The sequence below is a fragment of the Lepidochelys olivacea genome (genome assembly GCF_965140295.1).
Source record: "Lepidochelys olivacea isolate rLepOli2 genome assembly, chromosome: 19".
NCBI lineage: Eukaryota > Metazoa > Chordata > Testudines > Cheloniidae > Lepidochelys > Lepidochelys olivacea.
In genome coordinates this window covers 17,508,131-17,526,768 of record NC_140429.1, presented here as the reverse complement: position 1 = coordinate 17,526,768, position 18,638 = coordinate 17,508,131, and positions in this window count along the sequence as shown.

The window sequence follows — 18,638 nt, the reverse complement described above, 5'->3', positions numbered from 1 at the left end:
ACGCAGCCCACATTAAAGTGCTGCCGTGACAGCGTTTTAATGTCCCTGCCCCTTTTGCCTCCTCCGTCGGCAGCCCTGCTGGTAGGGGGGAAAGGCAGCAATGACCCTGCAGGGCTTTAGCGTCCCTGCCCCTTCTGCCCTGCCCCCCTCCCCCCGGCCGCTGACAGGCAGCGGGGGCAAAGGGAGCAGCTGCCCCGGGGCCGGCGATTTAAAAGGGCCCGGGGCTCCGGCTGCTGCTGCTGCTACTGCAGCTCACTGGGGGATGGTGACTGCCAGCCTTGCCCCTGCCGGGGCCCAGAGCCGGCCCCGGCCCCATACTGGTAAGTGTCTGGAGTTACTTCACCCCTGTATGGCCTACATTCTTTCTTCCTAGATGTAGACATTTACATTTAACCCTATGAAACCACACAGAGTTTGCTTGTACCCACTTGACCAAGCAACCCAGATCCCTCTGTATCCATGACCTGTCCCCGTTATTTACCACTCCCCCAATATTTGTGTAATCTAGAAACTTTAGCAGGGATGGTTTTATGTTTTCTTCTGGCTCATTGTTAAAAAATGTTAAATAGTGGAGGGCCAAGAACGGATCCCAGCAGGACTCCAGTAGAAACACACCCACGCAATGATGATCTCCTTGTGCAGTTACATTTTGAGACCTGTCAGTTAGTCAGTTTTTAATCCATTTCATGTGGGCCATGTTGATTTTATATCATTCTAGTTTCTTATTCAAAATGCCAGGGGGCACAAATTCAGATGCCTGACAGAGGTCAGGTATGTTATATCAACACTAGTCCCTGATCAACCAAATCTGCAAGCGTCTCAAAAAAAATAGCAAATGAGTTGGACAGGATCTATTTTCCATAAGTCCACATTGCTTGATATTAATTACATTACCCTCCATTAATTCTTTGTTAATTGAGTCCTGTAACACCCATTCCATATCTTGCCTGGAATCAGTGTCAGGCTATAATCATCCTGTTTACCCTTTTAAAATATTCAAACATGAGCTTTCTGCTGGTCCTCTGGGACTTCTCCAGTGTGCCAAGACGTATTGAAAATCAGCATTAACGGTCCAGTGAGCTCCTTGGTCAGCCCTTTAAAAACTCTTGGATGCTAGAACTGCTGCTTTAAAATGCATAACTTCAGTAGCTGCTGTTTAACATGGATCATAGAAGATCAGGGTTAGAAGGGACCACAGGAGGTCACCTAGCCCAACCCCCTGCTCAAAGCAGGACCAATCCCCAATATTTTCCCCCCATCCCTAAATGGCCCCCTCAAGGATTGAACTCACAACCCTGGGTTTAGCAGCCCAATGCTCAAACCACTGAGCTAATATCCTCCTTAGTTACTGCTGGAATGGAAAGTATTTCATCATCATCATCTGGTAGGAACACATCATCTGGCTTTGGCCCAAATACAGAACAGAAATGTTTCTTGACCACGTCTGCCTTTTCTGCATTATTATGGACGGTTCTACCGTACCCACCTAGGGCTGATCAATGCCATGAATAGGATTCCTTCTGTTTCTATCGAACATTAAAAACTCCTTCAGAGTCACACACAAGTTGTGGGGCTCAGTGCAGGTTGACTGGGTGAAATTCTATCCGCTGCGATATGCGGGAAGTCAGACGACATGATCTACTAGTTCCCACTGGCCTTTAAATCTATGAAACCACATCCTATCTCACATCCCTTCTGCCCCCTACCCCCATCACCACCTTCAGCTGCCTACTCCCCCACCTCCCTTCCCATCATTGGGTAGTGATCAATGGCTCCATGTCTAGCTGGCAGCCGGTATCAAGTGGAGTGCCCCAAGGGTCGGTCCTGGGGACGGTTTTGTTCAATATCTTCATAAATGATCTGGAGGATGGTGTGGATTGCAGCCTCAGCAAGTTTGCAGATGACACTAAACTGGGAGGAGTGGTAGATACGTTGGAGGGTAGGGATAGGATACAGAGGGCCCTAGACAAATTGGAGGATTGGGCCAAAAGAAATCTGATGAGGTTCAACAAGGACAAGTGCAGAGTCCTGCACTTAGGACGGAAGAATCCAATGCCCTGCTACAGACTAGGGACCGAACGGCTAGGCAGCAATTCTGGGGCCGGACGAGTTGCATCCGAGAGTGCTGAAGGAATTGGCGGCTGTGATTGCAGAGCCACTGGCCATTATCTTTGAAAACTCGTGGCGAACCGGGGAAGTCCCGGATGACTGGAAAAAGGCTAATGTAGTGCCAATCTTTAAAAAAGGGAAGAAGGAAGATCCTGGGAACTACAGGCCAGTCAGCCTCACCTCAGTCCCTGGAAAAATCATGGAGCAGGTCCTCAAAGAATCAATCCTGAAGCACTTGCATGAGAGGAAAGTGATCAGGAACAGCCAGCATGGATTCACCAAGGGAAGGTCATGCCTGACTAATCTAATCGCCTTTTATGATGAGATTACTGGTTCTGTGGATGAAGGGAAAGCAGTGGATGTATTGTTTCTTGACTTTAGCAAAGCTTTTGACACGGTCTCCCATAGTATTCTTGTCAGCAAGTTAAGGAAGTATGGGCTGGATGAATGCACTATAAGGTGGGTAGAAAGCTGGCTAGATTGTCGGGCTCAACGGGTAGTGATCAATGGCTCCATGTCTAGTTGGCAGCCGGTATCAAGTGGAGTGCCCCAAGGGTCGGTCCTGGGGCCGGTTTTATTCAATATCTTCATAAATGATCTGGAGGATGGTGTGGATTGCACTCTCAGCAAATTTGCGGATGATACTAAACTGGGAGGAGTGGTAGATACGCTGGAGGGGAGGGAAAGAATACAGAAGGACCTAGACCAATTGGAAGATTGGGCCAAAAGGAATCTGATGAGGTTCAATAAGGATAAGTGCAGGGTCCTGCACTTAGGACGGAAGAACCCAATGCACAGCTACAGACTAGGGACCGAATGGCTAGGCAGCAGTTCTGCGGAAAAGGACCTAGGGGTGACAGTGGACGAGAAGCTGGATATGAGTCAGCAGTGTGCCCTTGTTGCCAAGAAGGCCAATGGCATTTTGGGATGTATAAGTAGGGGCATAGCGAGCAGATCGAGGGACGTGATCGTTCCCCTCTATTCGACATTGGTGAGGCCTCATCTGGAGTACTGTGTCCAGTTTTGGGCCCCACACTTCAAGAAGGATGTGGATAAATTGGAGAGAGTCCAGCGAAGGGCAACAAAAATGATTAGGGGACTGGAACACATGAGTTATGAGGAGAGGCTGAGGGAGCTGGGATTGTTTAGTCTGCAGAAGAGAAGAATGAGGGGGGATTTGATAGCTGCTTTCAACTACCTGAAAGGGGGTTCCAAAGAGGATGGCTCTAGACTGTTCTCAATGGTAGCAGATGACAGAACGAGGAGTAATGGTCTCAAGTTGCAGTGGGGGAGGTTTAGATTGGATATTAGGAAAAACTTTTTCACTAAGAGGGTGGTGAAACACTGGAATGCGTTACCTAGGGAGGTGATAGAATCTCCTTCCTTAGAGGTTTTTAAGGTCAGGCTTGACAAAGCCCTGGCTGGGATGATTTAACTGGGAATTGGTCCTGCTTTGAGCAGGGGGTTGGACTAGATGACCTTCTGGGGTCCCTTCCAACCCTGATATTCTATGATTCTATGATTCTATGCAGAAAAGGACCTAGGGGTTACAGTGGACGAGAAGCTGGATATGAGTCAACAGTGTGCCCTTGTTGCCAAGAAGGCCAATGGCATTTTGGGATGTATAAATAGGGGCATTGCCAGCAGATCAAGGGACGATTCGACACTGGTGAGGCCTCATCTGGAGTACTGTGTCCAGTTTTGGGCCCCACACTACAAGAAGGATGTGGAAAAATTGGAAAGAGTCCAGCGGAGGGCAACAAAAATGATTAGGGGACTGGAACACATGACTTATGAGGAGAGGCTGAGGGAACAGGGATTGTTTAGTCTGCAGAAGAGAAGAATGAGGGGGGATTTGATAGCTGCTTTCAACTACCTGAAAGGGGGTTCCAAAGAGGATGGCTCAGAACAAGGAGTAATGGTCTCAAGTTGCAGTGGGGGAGGTTTAGGTTGGATATTAGGAAAAACTTTTTCACTAAGAGGGTGGTGAAGCACTGGAATGCGTTACCTAGGGAGGTGGTAGAATCTCCTTCCTTAGAGGTTTTTAAGGTCAGGCTTGACAAAGCCCTGGCTGGGATGATTTAATTGGGGATTGGTCCTGCTTTGAGCAGGGGGTTGGACTAGATGACCTCCTGAGGTCCCTTCCAACCCTGATATTCTATGATTCTATGATCACCACCCTCCTCCACCTCCTCTCTCAGCGCCCACACCACCACCTTTGGCTGCCTCCTCAGCCCTTCCCCACGTCCCAGTTGCTTGCCTTGCCCCAAACTCTCATTGTGCTTCTGAGGTCTGAAGCACCATCAGGTACCGTTTTTCCCAGCCAGCTGTGGTGTGACCCCTGCCCTCCTGTGTCTTTGCCCCCCACTGCAGTGACACGCTCAGTGGCTCGGAGATCAGATGCATCAGTCTATAGGGGTGCTGCAGCCCCCTCCCCACCCGGGCTGTAGTAACGCTGACCCATGGCATCAGGTAACAAACCACCCACGGGTGCCATTGTCCAGATGTCTGTGTCCTGCTCTCTAGCTCAGGAAAACAGCCAGCACCGCACACTGCCCCGGGCTCCGCCTTTCGGCACAGGTACGTGGATTTACCGGCCCCTGCGCTCACTGCTGCCCTGTGAATAAACGGCCATTTCCTGCAGTTAAAAATAAGCGTCTCGGCCCCGGGGATAAATGGTCTCATTTCAATGGTGGAAAATTTGCTTCTGACAGCAGCAGAGTGACTGGTGCACTGGTTGTGCGGTTTCCATCCGCAGCCGGCTTGCCGGGTCGATAGCAAGCGGCTGAATGTGTTGCTCTCGCATGGGAACAGCTGCACTGGGCCCAGACACAGCCCTCCCTCGTGCCTGGACTGTTGGCGGTGGGGAGAGGTGCTGCAGTGACAGCTCAAGGGATTGAAATCGCCATTAGCCATCAAAGACACCGGCTGGGCTGTCCACCACCCCGCTGCCACAGCCCCCGGAGCCTCGCTTTCCCTCTGGGACCCAGGCCCAGTCAGGTTCTCAGAGCTGGGATCAGAGCTAGCCAGGGGCGTGGTTCTGGGGTGGGGGACGCCGGTCTGCTCTGAACTGGGCTGAGACTGAACAATGCCTTTCACGTAGATCAGTGATTGCGCGGAGTGGCCTGAGCTGGACTCGAAGGAGCTCCCTAGAGCTGACCGGCTCTGGGGCTGGAGAGCCGAGGAGGAGGAACAGGCAGAACTTTGCAGGCAGACCCCATAGCCGTGCACGCAGCGGCTGGCACACAAGTTCCCTCCACTGCCCACGAGCCATTCAGGCCAGGGCCGAAGCTCTCCCCGTCCCAGCCCAGTAAAAGCCATGGCTGGCAGAGAGGCGGCACCAGACTGCTGTGCCATCCTCCCAGCCTCTTCTGGCCTTTTGGTGAGCTGTGATGCTCCGCTCAGCAGCACCATCAGCAAGAGCCAAGGGCTGGGCTGTGAAGGCGCCATGCATGGCCCACAGCCTACGGCTCCGCAGCTTGGGCAGCATGCCAGGGCAGAGGGGAAAGCATTGGAAAATCATTGCTCTTGGCTGGAACGAGTGTCAGCTGCACCTTCCAGCCAGTCCAAGCGGAAGCTGTTTATTGGCAAGCATTTCCCAGGGCTGCATGACGGGGCCAGAGCCACATACTCCTGGTTCAGTGTCTTTGTAGACAGGTAGCCAACAAGGTTGCTGACCCAAGGAAGCAACAAGGTTGCTCTCCATCTCGTTCAGCCAAGCCCCACACAGTGCCGTCCAGCCACACCAGTGCAGTGCAGCGCATGGGCCCAGGAAGCAGGGGGGAGGCGCACAGGAGCTCAGCGCACGGGGACAGGCCACAGAGTCACACACTCAGAGCGGGGAGGGCACGGAGCAGGAAGCAGGAGACGGGGACAGACGGGATTTGGAGTGCAGGGAGAGGGAAGAGGCACAGGAGAGCGTGAGAGGGTGGGCGAGCCTCAGCCTCCTGTGGAACAATGTGGGACGCCGGAGGTCAGATCTGCAGAGAGGGTGACGTGGCTGGGGCATCAGCCGAGGAAGGTGATTTTAGCTGAGGAGCTCCTGGCGCGTGGAGAGGCAAACCAGAGGGAGGAGGTCACAACAAAGCCAGAAGGTCCAAGTGCTCAAAGGCATTTAGGATCCTAGTGCCCACTGGAATCAGTGAGTGCCTAAATACCTTTGAGGCTCTGGGCCTGTGTCTAAGGATTTAGCAGCAGAGAGGGAGCGGCAGGGAGGGACCTTAGAGCTCTCACAGTGGAAGGAGTCACAGGCTTGGAGAACACCTGGCTGTGGGCAGAGGGGAGCAGGGGGAAGCCGAGGTGACCCTGAGGATAGGAGCGGCTATGCTCCCATCTCACGCTGAGCCACCAGCAAGCCCCTAGGTGCAGCTGCCAGAGGGGCCTTTGCTGTACCTGTCCGGCACTGTGACTGGGGCCTGATCAGCCCCCCAGGAGTTGCTCACTTTCCACACTCAGGAGAGGGGCGTGGGCTGGGCCTTGCAGCCCCCCAGCTCTTGGGGGCACGCTTCTGAGATGTTCCCCCGTCCAGCAGCTCCCCAACTGCTCTGGCCTAAGACTCCAGCAGGTGAGCTCATAAGGGGAGGGTTCCAGGTTCCATCCCCTGAGCCGTCTGGCTCGGGCCTGGCTGGAACCAGCACAAGGCCAGCTTCCCGTATGGCAGCTCGATGTACTCCTGCCGTGCTGTTACAGAGCAGCCTTTCCCAGCTGTTTTCCAACTGGAGAGGGACCTGAGGTTTGGTTTGCGCTTAAGGGTGTGGGTGGGGCCAGCCCCCATATGACCCTAAGCCACTGACCCGTCCCAGATGAAGAGCTGAGCAAGGCAGGTTGGAGAGCGTAAAAGCCTTGATCATTAAAGCAAAATGTCACCAGCCATGGGTGTGGGCGTGGCCTGTACAGTCATCGGAGTAAGAGCTGGAAACACCCAGGGAGGTCTCCAGATGCCACCTCCTCTCCCCTTCCCTGAGCGCCGGGAAGCAGCGCCTGGCCTGGCTGATTGCCGCATTGACTTATAAGATTTGAAGCACAGAAACGCACTGGAGTGAAGCCGTAAAAGAGGTCGGTGCAGTTTGCTCCTGGCCCATGTGCTCACTGCAGCGTCAACATGGCACCAGACTCAACCGTCAGGCAGGCAGGATCACCCGCCCTCTGGGCCCAGGCCCGTTGTTGCAGATGAGTACGGGTGGTAGAGGCATCCCCTGCCTGGCCTTTCTGCTCTGTCCCATTCCATTGCAGGGAATTGCATTTTACATCAGCTAGTCAGGGTGTTTTCTACAGCGTGGGAAAGCTCCCTGGCGCTGTGTGGGCAGGAATGGGTTAAGATATAGACAGCCAGACAGATAAGGTGGGTAAGGCAGTATCTTTTATCGGACTTCAGAAAGTTGGTCCAATACAAGATATGACCTCCCCTATTTTGTCTCTCCAATATCCTGGGACCTACATGACTACAACTACACTGCATGAGACAGCTAGGCAGACAGGTCGGGCTAAGGGGCTGTTTAATTGTAGTGTAGACATTTGGGCTCGGGCTGGAGCCTGGGCTCTGGGACCCTCCTACTACACCACAGATAAACAGCGCCTTACCCCGACCCTCCTCATACCCAAGTCAGATGGCATGGGCCAACTGTGGGTGTCTAATAGCAGCCCAGACAGATCCATCACGGCTTACTCATTATTTGCCTGACTCTCAGGGTGGTTATTTCTCCAGCTGGACAGTGACTTTCTGAAGAACTTGGTTGCCCAGGGGCTCTTTCCAGGGTCATCCTGTGGCTGGGGCATTGTGAGGCTGTCACGGAGTCCCTGGGCAATGCTCTGGAACTGATCCCCATGAAGCCAGGCAGGACTCTGGGGCAGTCGCCTTTCGGTGAGCAGCCTGTCTTCAGGACACACAGCTCACCTGGCTTCCACCTTCCTGGGTCTGACCTCGGAGCATTCAGCATCCTCTGCCCCTCCGTGCGCTTCCCACAGCGAGTCCGCTCAGGCGGGGCTCCTGGGGAAGCCAGAGGGTCCTGCACCCCAACTTTGCAGTCAGACGTGACTCTCAGCCAGCCAGTAAAACAGAGGTTTATTAGACGACAGGAACATGGTCTAACACAGAGCTTGCAGGTGCAGAGAACAGGATCCCTCAGCTGGGTCCATTTTGGGGGGCAGTGAGCCAGACAACCACGTCTGCACTTCACTCCATGTCCCAGCCAGCCCCAAACTGAAACTCCCTCCAGACCCTCCTCCCCTGGGCTTTGTCCCTTTCCCGGGTCAGGAGGTCACCTGATTCCTTTGTTCTCCAACCCTTTAGCTCTCACCTTGCAGGGGGGAAGGGCCCAGGCCATCAGTTGCCAGGAAACAGGGAGTTGGCCATTCTCTGTGTCCAGACCCCTGCACACACCTGCCCTCTAGGGCTCTGCAAGGATCATACAACCTTACCCCACCACCTAGATACTTAAGAACTGCCTAGGGGAAACTGAGGCACCCCCACACTATTCAGAGGAAACATTAAGAACAGTCCCACTTCGTCACAGAGGCTCCCCAGACAGCTGGGTCAAGCCCACACTCCCATCTCACTGAGGCTGGTTTTGTTCAACATCTTCATTAATAATCTGGAGGATGGCATTGCACCTTCAGCAACTTCGCGGCTGACACTAAGCTGGAGGGAGAGGTAGATATGCTGGAGGGTAGGATTAGGGTCCAGAGTGACCTAGACAAATTGAAGGATTGGAACAAAAGAAATATGATGAGGTTCAACAAGGACAAGTGCAGAGTCCTGCACTTAGGACAGAAGAATCCCATGCACCGTTACAGGCTGCGGAGTGACTGGCTAAGCAGCAGTTCTGCAGAAAAGGACCTGGAGATTACAGTGGATGAGAAGCTGGATAGGAGTCAGCAGTGTGCCCTTGTTGCCAAGGAGGCTAATGGCATATTGGGCTGCATTAGTAGGAGCATTGCCAGCAGATGGAGGGAAGTGATTATCCCCCTCTATTCGGCACTGGTGAGGCCACATCTGGAGTATTGCGTCCAGTTTAGGTCCCCCAACTACAGAAAGGATGTGGAAACTTGGAGAGACTCCAGCGGAGGGCAATGAAAGTGATCAGGCGGCTGGGGCATGTGACTTATGAGGAGAGGCTGAGGGAACTGGGCTTGTTTAGTCTGCAGAAGAGATGTGTGAGGGGGGATTTGATAGGAGCCTTCAACTACTTGAAAGGGGATTCCAAAGAGGATGGAGCTCGGCTGTTCTCAGTGGTGGCAGATGACAGAACGAGGAGTAATGGTCTCAAGTTGCAGTGGGGGAGGTTTAGGTTGGATATTAGGAAAATCTTTTTCACTAAGAGGGTGGTGAGGCACTGGAATGGGTTCCCTAGGGAGGTGGTGGAATCTCCTTCCTTAGAAGTTTTTAAGGCCCAGCTTGACAAAGCCCTGGCTGGGATGATTTAGTTGGGGATCGGTCCTGCTTTGAGCAGGGGGTTGGACTAGATGATCTCCTGAGGTCCCTTCCAACCGTGAGAATCTATGATTCTATGATTCTTCTCAGGGCCTCACTAACTCAGCCACAAACCCTGCCGGGCTGGCAATGGGGTGGGAGAGGCAGTCGCCAGCTCCTCAGCATGACAGCACATGACCGAAGCTCCTTGGAGATCTGGCTTTGTTTATGGGGCTTGGCTTGGCGAACTGAGGGCATCCAGTGCCTGACCTGTCTGCTGCCCCCTCCTCTCCCCTCCCTCTGCCCTGCGCTGGGGCTCAGGGACAGGGCTGGGGCTACCTTCAGCTCGCTCGCTTTGGTTGCAGGATGTGCTGATGCTTTTACTGTTACAGGAGCTAACTGGCACTTGAGAGGCTTAATTGGTGAGCTGTGCCAGTGTGGCTGCTGTGTCTTCCTTTGCAGAAACAGGTCCCTGTGTGGCCGTGCGTACTCTCAATTGTTCACTCAGCCTCCCCATCACACCGTGTGTCCTTCATTTGCTTCCTTAGGCCCTCCAACTGAGCTCGAGGGATGCAGGCAGGAGGCTGGACTGTGCTTTATTGTCTTGGCTGAGGGACAGCAGCCTCCCAGTTCCCAGCATCTGCACGGTGGGTGGGAGCCAGACCAAGGTGCCCTCCCAGGTGGCAAAGGGGCTTTCTGGCTCCAGCCATCAGCCCTTGTGGAAGATGCCGTGGGCCCATACAGCGACAAGGCTGTGGCCGAGAAGGACGTAATGTTACAGACACAGAAAGCTGAAGACCGTAAGGAGCCTATTTCTGTCATAAACCATTCCCTTGCAGAAATCTTGGAAACCATAGAAAGAGTTTTAGCTCAATGTTATTAATTAAGGCAAAAGAATCCCCATATGGAAAGAGAAACAGTCAAGTTATATTTTTGCTAAATACGCCACACCATATGGTAACATACAGAAAATTGGCCACATAGGCAGCTTAGAATATATGTTACCATATGTTCATATGTACTTTATCATTTCTTTGTTTTTCAAAGAGGGCATTGTCTGATGGGGCAGAAATGAGCAGCCTGCCCCAGGGGAGCAGGGAAAGCATCACCAGCCAGCTTTGCTCTGAAATGAACCTGGGTGCCAAGCCAAACGGCTGGCCTCAGGGGATCCGTGTGCAGTACAGGACAGATAGCACAAGGACAGCCTGGGCTGTTCCCGGCACAGTGCAGCCCAAGGAGCTGCCTCTGCAGAGGAGAGTCACTGCGCACACCGGGGAGATCCCTGGAGAGGCTTGAAGGAGGAGGGGGAGAAGCAAGGAGCTTCCTTGCTGTGTTGTCCCCAGGAAACCTTCATTTCCCCACAGCAAAGGCAAGAAGAAGAGGAAAAGCTCTGTATGGGAGCGGCACCAAGGCAGTGACCATGGGAAAATCCTAGATAACACATGTGGGCTGCTGTGTGTGCATCCCACTGGAGTGGGTGAGCACAGTGTGTGTGTGTATGCGTGGGCACCTTGTGTGTGTCTCTCTGCTGATTGTCATGCTCTGTGCACCGCCCTGAGTTCTTTGACATTTATGTGGAGCATCATTTCCTCTGGGGACCACATACCCTGGGTCTGGAGAGTGCCGAGGTGCATCCCCCCAGCCGAGGTCCAAGGTGTCCGAAACCAACTCGACTGAGTGAGGAGTGCTGGCTCTCGTGAGAAAGGTCCCTGAAGAGGGCCGGGGAGGGGGGGTGGGAAGGAGGGATAGAAAGCAACTGAAGGGTGTAACTCCGCACCACCGTACTGAGGACCCATCAGTCTGATGTTATAGATGCCATTGCAGGGAGGAAAGGAGAAAGACAGTTGGCAAAAATAAGGGAGGGAGGATTCTGGGAATAGTCCAGTATGTCTGAAGCACTTAGAGGCACTTAGAGGAGAGGAAAGTGATCAGGAACAGTCAGCATGGATTCACCAAGGGCAAGTCATGCCTGACTAATCTAATTGCCTTCTATGATGAGATAACTGGCTTGTGGACAAGGGGAAAGCAGTGGACATGTTATTCCTGGACTTTAGAAAAGCTTTTGACACAGTCTCCCACAGTATTCTTGCCAGCAAGTTAAAGAAGTATGGGCTGGATGAATGGACTATAAGGTGGATAGAAAGCTGGCTAGATCGTCAGGCTCAGCGGGTAGTGATCAATGGCTCCATGTCTAGTTGGCAGCCGGTATCAAGTGGAGTGCCCCAGGGGTCGGTCCTGGGGCCAGTTTTGTTCAATATCTTCATTAATGGTCTGGAGGATGGCGTGGATTGCACTTTCAGCAAGTCTGCAGATGACACTAAATTGGGAGAAGTGGTAGATATCCCGGAGGGTAGGGATAGGATACAGAGGGACCTAGACAATTTAGAGGATTGGGCCAAAAGAAATCTGATGAGGTTCAACAAGGACAAGTGCAGAGTCCTGCACTTAGGACGGAAGAATCCAATGCACCGTTACAGACTAGGGACCGAATGGCTCGGCAGCAGGTCTGCAGAAAAGGACCTAGGGGTTACAGTGGACGAGAAGCTGGATATGAGTCAACAGTGTGCCCTTGTTGCCAAGAAGGCCAATGGCATTTTGGGATGTATAAGTAGGGGCATTGCCAGCAGATAGAGGGACGTGATCGTTCCCCTCTATTCAGCATTGGTGAGGCCTCATCTGGAGAACTGTGTCCAGTTTTGGGCCCCACACTACAAGAGGGATGTGGAAAAATTGGAAACAGTCCAGCAGAGGGCAACAAAAATGATTAGGGGACTGGAGCACATGACTTATGAGGAGAGGCTGAGGAAACTGGGATTATTTAGTCTGCAGAAGAGAAGAATGAGGGGGGATTTGATAGCTGCTTTCAACTACCTGAAAGGGGGTTCCAAAGAGGATGGAGCTCGGTTGTTCTCAGTGGTGGCAGATGACAAAACAAGGAGTAATGGTCTCAAGTTGCAGTGGGGGAGCTTTAGGTTGGATATTAGGAAAAACTTTTTCACTGGAATGCGTTACCTAGGGAGGTGGCGGAATCTCCTTCCTTAGAGGTTTTTAAGGTCAGGCTTGACAAAGCCCTGGCTGGGATGATTTAATTGGGGATCGGTCCTGCTTTGAGCAGGGGGTTGGACTAGATGACCTCCTGAGGTCCCTTCCAACCCTGAGATTCTATGATTCTATGATTTGCACTCTGCATGTGCACTCTCACAGGAGGCTGTGTTTGTATGCATTGTCTGTGTGTAAGGGGGTGTGTGTGTGTATGGAGGGTGGGGGTGGGTTTTTGTGTGTGTGTGGGGAAGTGGTTGTGTGGAGGGGGTGCACGTGTGTGTATATGTGGGAGGGCGTGCGTGTCATGTACATGCTGAGGGTGATTACCCCACCAGGGCTCAGGGTTTCGGGTGGAGGAGCTCCAGCCCCAGTGGTGAGTCACAGCGCCAGCAGGTGCCTGGGGAGCCCAGAGTCCGTCTACTCCTCGGCCTGCTTCCATTGCCTGGGCCTCTGGCTTGAGCACATTGCTGCGCCTTCCCAGTGGGTTCACTGAGCCGTGCAACAGTGTCCCCGGATGACACCTAAATGCTTGGCCTCTGGGCGTGGGAGCGGTGAAATATCCTCGGCGCGGCCTGTCTCTGTGAGGTGCAGAGGGAAAATGCCCCATTCCCAGTGGGGCGCCTGGCAGAGAAGTGTGCCAACTGCATCACGCTTAGTCCATAGAGCGGCCAGGCCTGGCCTCCACCCCCGCAACTCCGGGGAGGTCAGTGTTGGAAGGGGCACAACTTTGCGGGCACTTCACACCCTGGCCCAGCCCGCAGAGTCCTCCTGACTCGCCTTCCCCTGGGCCTCGGCAGGCTGTGCACAGGTGTGCGAGGCTGGGCTGGGAGGCCCCGACAGGGCTGGCACTGACTGGGCTCCTCTCCTCTGCCCTCAGCTGCTTTGTTCCTTTACACCAGTGGGGCGCGGGAAGCGGGGGGGAGGGGGTGGGTCCTTGGAGAAACCCACTAAGGCCACTTCCCATTTGCCCCAGCTCTGGGGAGTGTCTATCCTGTCCCCCCCCCCCAAGTTACAGGGAACGAACCATCTGGCCCAAGCATGGCTGGCAGCTAACGGGCTCCACTGGATGGCAAACGGGGCCACATTCCCACCTCCTCTCTCACTAGGGAAGGAAAAGCTCCAGCTCCAAACCCTTCCTGCAGCCCAGCCCTTCCCTGGGCCAGACAGCTGGACCCAGGGGGCAGTTCCCAGGCACCAAGACCCGCCTGAGCCCCAGCGGCTGGTCAGGCTGAGGAGTCTGCATCCTCCGTCCCCGTCTCACATTCCCACGGGGGCCTTCGCCCACCACCCTCAGATTTTGGGCCTGCCGTTTTGAACCCTCCGTTGTGGACGTGGGATTCAGGCCATTGAAATAGCTCTTTGGTGTCTCCAGCAGTCCAGGCTGTGCGGGGGAGGGCATCACAGCCGGGCGCCTACCATGGTGCAGGAGATGGGGCATATTTTCCGCGGGCAGGTGAGGGGTGAGTTGGGAGCTCCCTCCCCTGACGCGCCTCATTCAAACATGCCAGAGAGGTGCCAGTAACCACATCTGGCGGCTTATCAGAGGGTTTTGTCTGCACTACGTCCCAGCCATGCTGTCTTCTCAGCTGCCTCGTCCCCTCCTCCCTGGCATTCCGGCTGCTAGCTAGCTATTGAGTAACCTGCGAACAGCCTGGTTCTCTAGCCGCTGGACCCCAACAGAGATTTAGGGGTCTGCAACCGCCAGTGTGGTATGTGTGCTCCCAGGGTCAGTCCTGGGAGATGACCTGCCCAGGGTGAGAAGACAGGCAGCATTTGTGGGGAGCCCTGGCTGCTGCAGGGTGTGTTTCTACGCTAGTAATTCTTCCTTCTCCTTGCTGCCCCACCCGGCGTGGCTGGTCTGTGTCTCAAACACAGGCAGATTCAGCATGTGCCGCTGCTGGGAGCGAGCCCCCAGTGTCCAATGGCCAGTATCTATTGCTGCTATTTGGAGGCTCCTGGCACCACCTAAGGGCTCGATTTGCAAAGAGTTTGTGCTTCTAAACCAGCGGCTTGCCCAGACCTTGGACTATCTGCCTGGTCTGCAGCGAACCAGAGCAGCGTGCAAGCCAGCAGCAGCTGCTAGACAGGGTTGGCTGGCAAAGGCCCCAGCCCAGGAATCTCCCCCGGTGCTGCCTCTGAGCACAATTGTCTCCTGAAGCCCCCAAAAGTCCAGGCCACAAATTTCACCGTGTACTTTCCCACCTGCCCCGCTGCGAGGCGTGAGACCAGCTGTGCCACGCAAACAGGCAGCTTGTCGCTGCTTGGCTCTGCACCAGCAAAGTGCCCTCACCCCAGACGGCAGGGTCCCCTAAGGACTCCCAGAGCACTGGGAGCTGCTCCCAGGTAGCAGGGCAGGGAGCGGGGAGACCCAGAGAATGCCCTGCCCAGAGGGAGCTCTCACTCGCAGGACCTGGGCCCGGGGCTTCTGGGCATCCTGGCTCCGCAGGCCTATCAGGGAGGTGCCTGGGAATCCCACAGGCCCCAGCAGCTGCTCTGCCTCCTCCATTTGGGCCTGCTGGCTGGCGGGTAGGTGCCAATGGAATGGGGAGGGGTGCACTCCCCTCCCGGCAGGTCAGCTGAAGGCTGCTGAGCCAGAGGCCAGCATTTGGCAGTCAAACCTCAGGACTGTTGTACGGGAAACCCGGACCGGAGCTGTTCATCACAGTTCCCAGGTGGTGTCATGGAGACAACACTGTGCAATATAACATGTGACACACACAGCCCTGTCAGGAATATTTGGAGTGCTACGAATAACTCCTTAAACAAAAGCTACTAGCTAGGGACTCTGCTGCTCCTTCCACAGACTTGCCCACTTTGTGGCTGTTACATTGATCAAAATGTCCAACATAATACGTACGCTCATGTACTTAGCACACACACCCCCCTCAGCCCGTGTGACCCTCATGCAGCGCTCATGTCTCAGTCTCCACTCTGTGTCATCCTACACTGGGTGCATCACCTGGACTCTCGGCACTGGCGACGAATGGCGGCACGGCAAACGGCAACCCTTCTCAGCGCCTTGTCAGCAACCAGAAGCCTGGGCTCCTTGTGGCTAGCAGCATCCAGCCCTGGCTTAGGAGCTGACAGGGCTCTGTATTAGCTTGGGAAATAGGAAATCTGTAGCCTGTATAAAGTGGTAGAGGACCGTGTTGGGACCCAGCCCTGACAGGAGACACGTCTCTTGGTCCTGCCTTGGGTCCACGGCTACTTTAACTCTTCTGTGTAAGACTTCTCCCTTCCCACCCCATGCCTGATTGGTTCAGCACTCAGCTGGTTAATGTGCAGACAGCTTGCCCTAAGTGGAAAGTGGGATAAACAGTGAGGTGGCAAAGTTTCCAGATAATACTAAATTACTCAAGATAGTTGAGTCCCAAGCAGACTGGGAAGAGTTACAAAGGGATCTCCCCAAACTGGGTGACAGGGCAACAAAATGGCAGATGACATTCAACGTTGGTAAGTGCACAGTAATGCACGCTGGAAAACATGATCCCAACTATACATATAAAAGGATGGGGTCTAAATTAGCTGCTACCACCCACGAAAGAGACTTGGAGTCATTGTGGAGAGGTCTCTAAAAACATCTGCTCAGCCGTGAAAAAAGCAAACAGAATGTTAGGCACTATTAGGAAAGCGCTAGATAATCAGACAGAAAATACCATAATGCCACTCTATAAATCCATGGTACGCCTGCAAGTGGAATGCTGTGTGCAGATCTGGTCGCCCCATCTCTAGAAAGATCTATTAGAATTGGAAAAAGTCCAGAGAAGGGCAACAAAAATGATGAGGGGTCTGGAACGGCTTCCAGATGAGCAAAGATTAAAAAGGCTCAGATGGTTCAGACTAGGGGGGGGGAATGACAGAGGTCTAGAAAATCACGAGCGATGTGGAGAAAGTGACCAGGGAAGTGTTATTTACCCCCGTTGCATAACGCAGGAACCAGGGGTCAGCCAATGACATTCATAGGCAGCAGGTTTCAAACAAACATAAGGAAGCACTTCTTCACCCAGCGCACAGTTGACCTGTGGAACCTGTTGCCCGGGGATGCTGTGAAGGCCAAAAGTATAATTGGGTCAAAAAAGAATTTGACAAATTAATGGAAGATATTAGCCAGGATGGTCAGGGATACAACCCCTGCACTGGGTGTCCCTAGTTCTGCCGCTGACTGCCAGAAGTGGGGACTGGGCGACAGGGGATGGATCACTTGATAAAATGCCCTATTCTGTTCACTCCCTCTGAAACATCTGGCACCAACCATGGCCGGAGGACAAGATACTGCACTAGATGGACAATTGGTCTGATCCAATGTGGCTATTCTCTTCCTACACAGCTTTGGATGTAGGTAAGGAGCATGTCTAGTATCTGCCACATCCTATTCTGGGTGTTTCTGGGCCCTTCCAAATAGCTAGGTTGACCTGCCCTACCCTCTGCACACGGTGACCAGCTAGGATCCACGTCTCCTCCAGGCAGTCTCTCGCTCTTCATTTGGGCCCAAAAGCCTGGTGCTGCATGTGGGTTAAACCAGGAGAATGTGGCATGTGGGCAGTGCCCCCCCAGCGCAAGCCAGGAGTGGGTGAGATGGCACTGTTCGGTGCCCAGTCCCGCAGGACACCCTGCTCAGGGAGTGAGGTGGCCTGTGGGAGCAGGAAAGGGATACAACCTCTTGGGAAGTGTGACGGGGTATACCTGCCCTGCTCTGGACAGGAAGGGGTTAACCCCTTGCTGTGGGCTGAGGAAGCCACGCCCCCTCACCTCTGCTGGGCATGCTCCAACTGGAGCCACAGTATAAAAGGGAGCAGCCCAGCTCTGTCCGGGCTGACCCACGGGGAGAGGTGCAGACTGGAACCCCAGACCACAGAGACCAGGCATGCCGAGACCCAGGCGGATACGTGGCTGCTCACAGAAGTCCAAGAGGGGACAGAGTTGTCGGCTGCGATGACCCCAGAGAGGCAGGGGAGCGGTGGATGACGGCACTGGTAGCTCCGGGGAACTAGACATTGCTCCGGCTGTAGAACCAGGAACCAAGTCAGCGTGTTTTGGATGGATCCCTGCTGACCCAGTGGCGAATACATTCACCGCTGATAGGGCCTTGGGCTGGGACCCGGTGGAGTAGGGAAGGCCCGGATGCCAGCCCACTCTCCTCTAGCCACCAGTTCATGCAACCCTGCATAGGAGGGCGGCCTTATTGACTCTGGCCTCTAGGCCACGCAGTCCTGCGTAGGAAGGTATTCTTACTGACTCTGGCCATTAGGCCATACTGCCCCCAGGCTAACGGTGGTCATTTGGACTTAGCTGCAGGGCTATAACGCCCCTCCCTTCTCCCCAAAGGGCGACGGGGTATACCTGCCCCATGACAGGAAGGCAAACAGGGGCATGAGGGCAGAAATGACTCATGATCTAATGTGAGCCCCGGGGCAACCGGCACTGGCAGCAACGCAAGGGGGGCTGGGCTTCTGTGGGGCTCACTCTGACTGTGCCCTGCCCCACACGCCGTCCTCAACACAGACCCAACATGGTCACAGTCAGCCCTCCGTCCACTGACAATGGCAGGAGCAGGAATGGGCATTAAACCGGCAAAAGGCTGGACCCTTGGCTGGGCACTCCCCTCCCCAGCCTGCCTTGCAGACCCGACAGCGCTCGGTGCTCAGCTTCGTGCTGGGGCAGCGGTTACAGGTACACACGGAGCTCCTGGTAAAGAAGCCACAGCTGTATGGACAGCTCGAATACACGGCCCGGTGACGACAGTGAGGACATGGCTGCGGCCTTGGACCACAGCACCCCCCAGCTGACATAAGGATAAGGGTGCACTTACCCCCTTGCCCTCCAACCTTGATAATGGGCATCTGGGGGCTCTGGAACAGACCGCCACCTCCCAAACATTACTGACACCGCCGTTCCAACCCCCCCAAGCCCAGCACACACTCACGCTCCCCGCGCTCCCCCCACACCTCTCCCATCAGCCACACACACGCTTCCAGCCTTTTACTCACACACACAACCCTGCAAAGCTTACCAAGGGCTGACACTCCCCTGGGGTTGCCTTGTCCCTGTCTCCAGCACGCCCAGGGTCTAGCATCCAGCA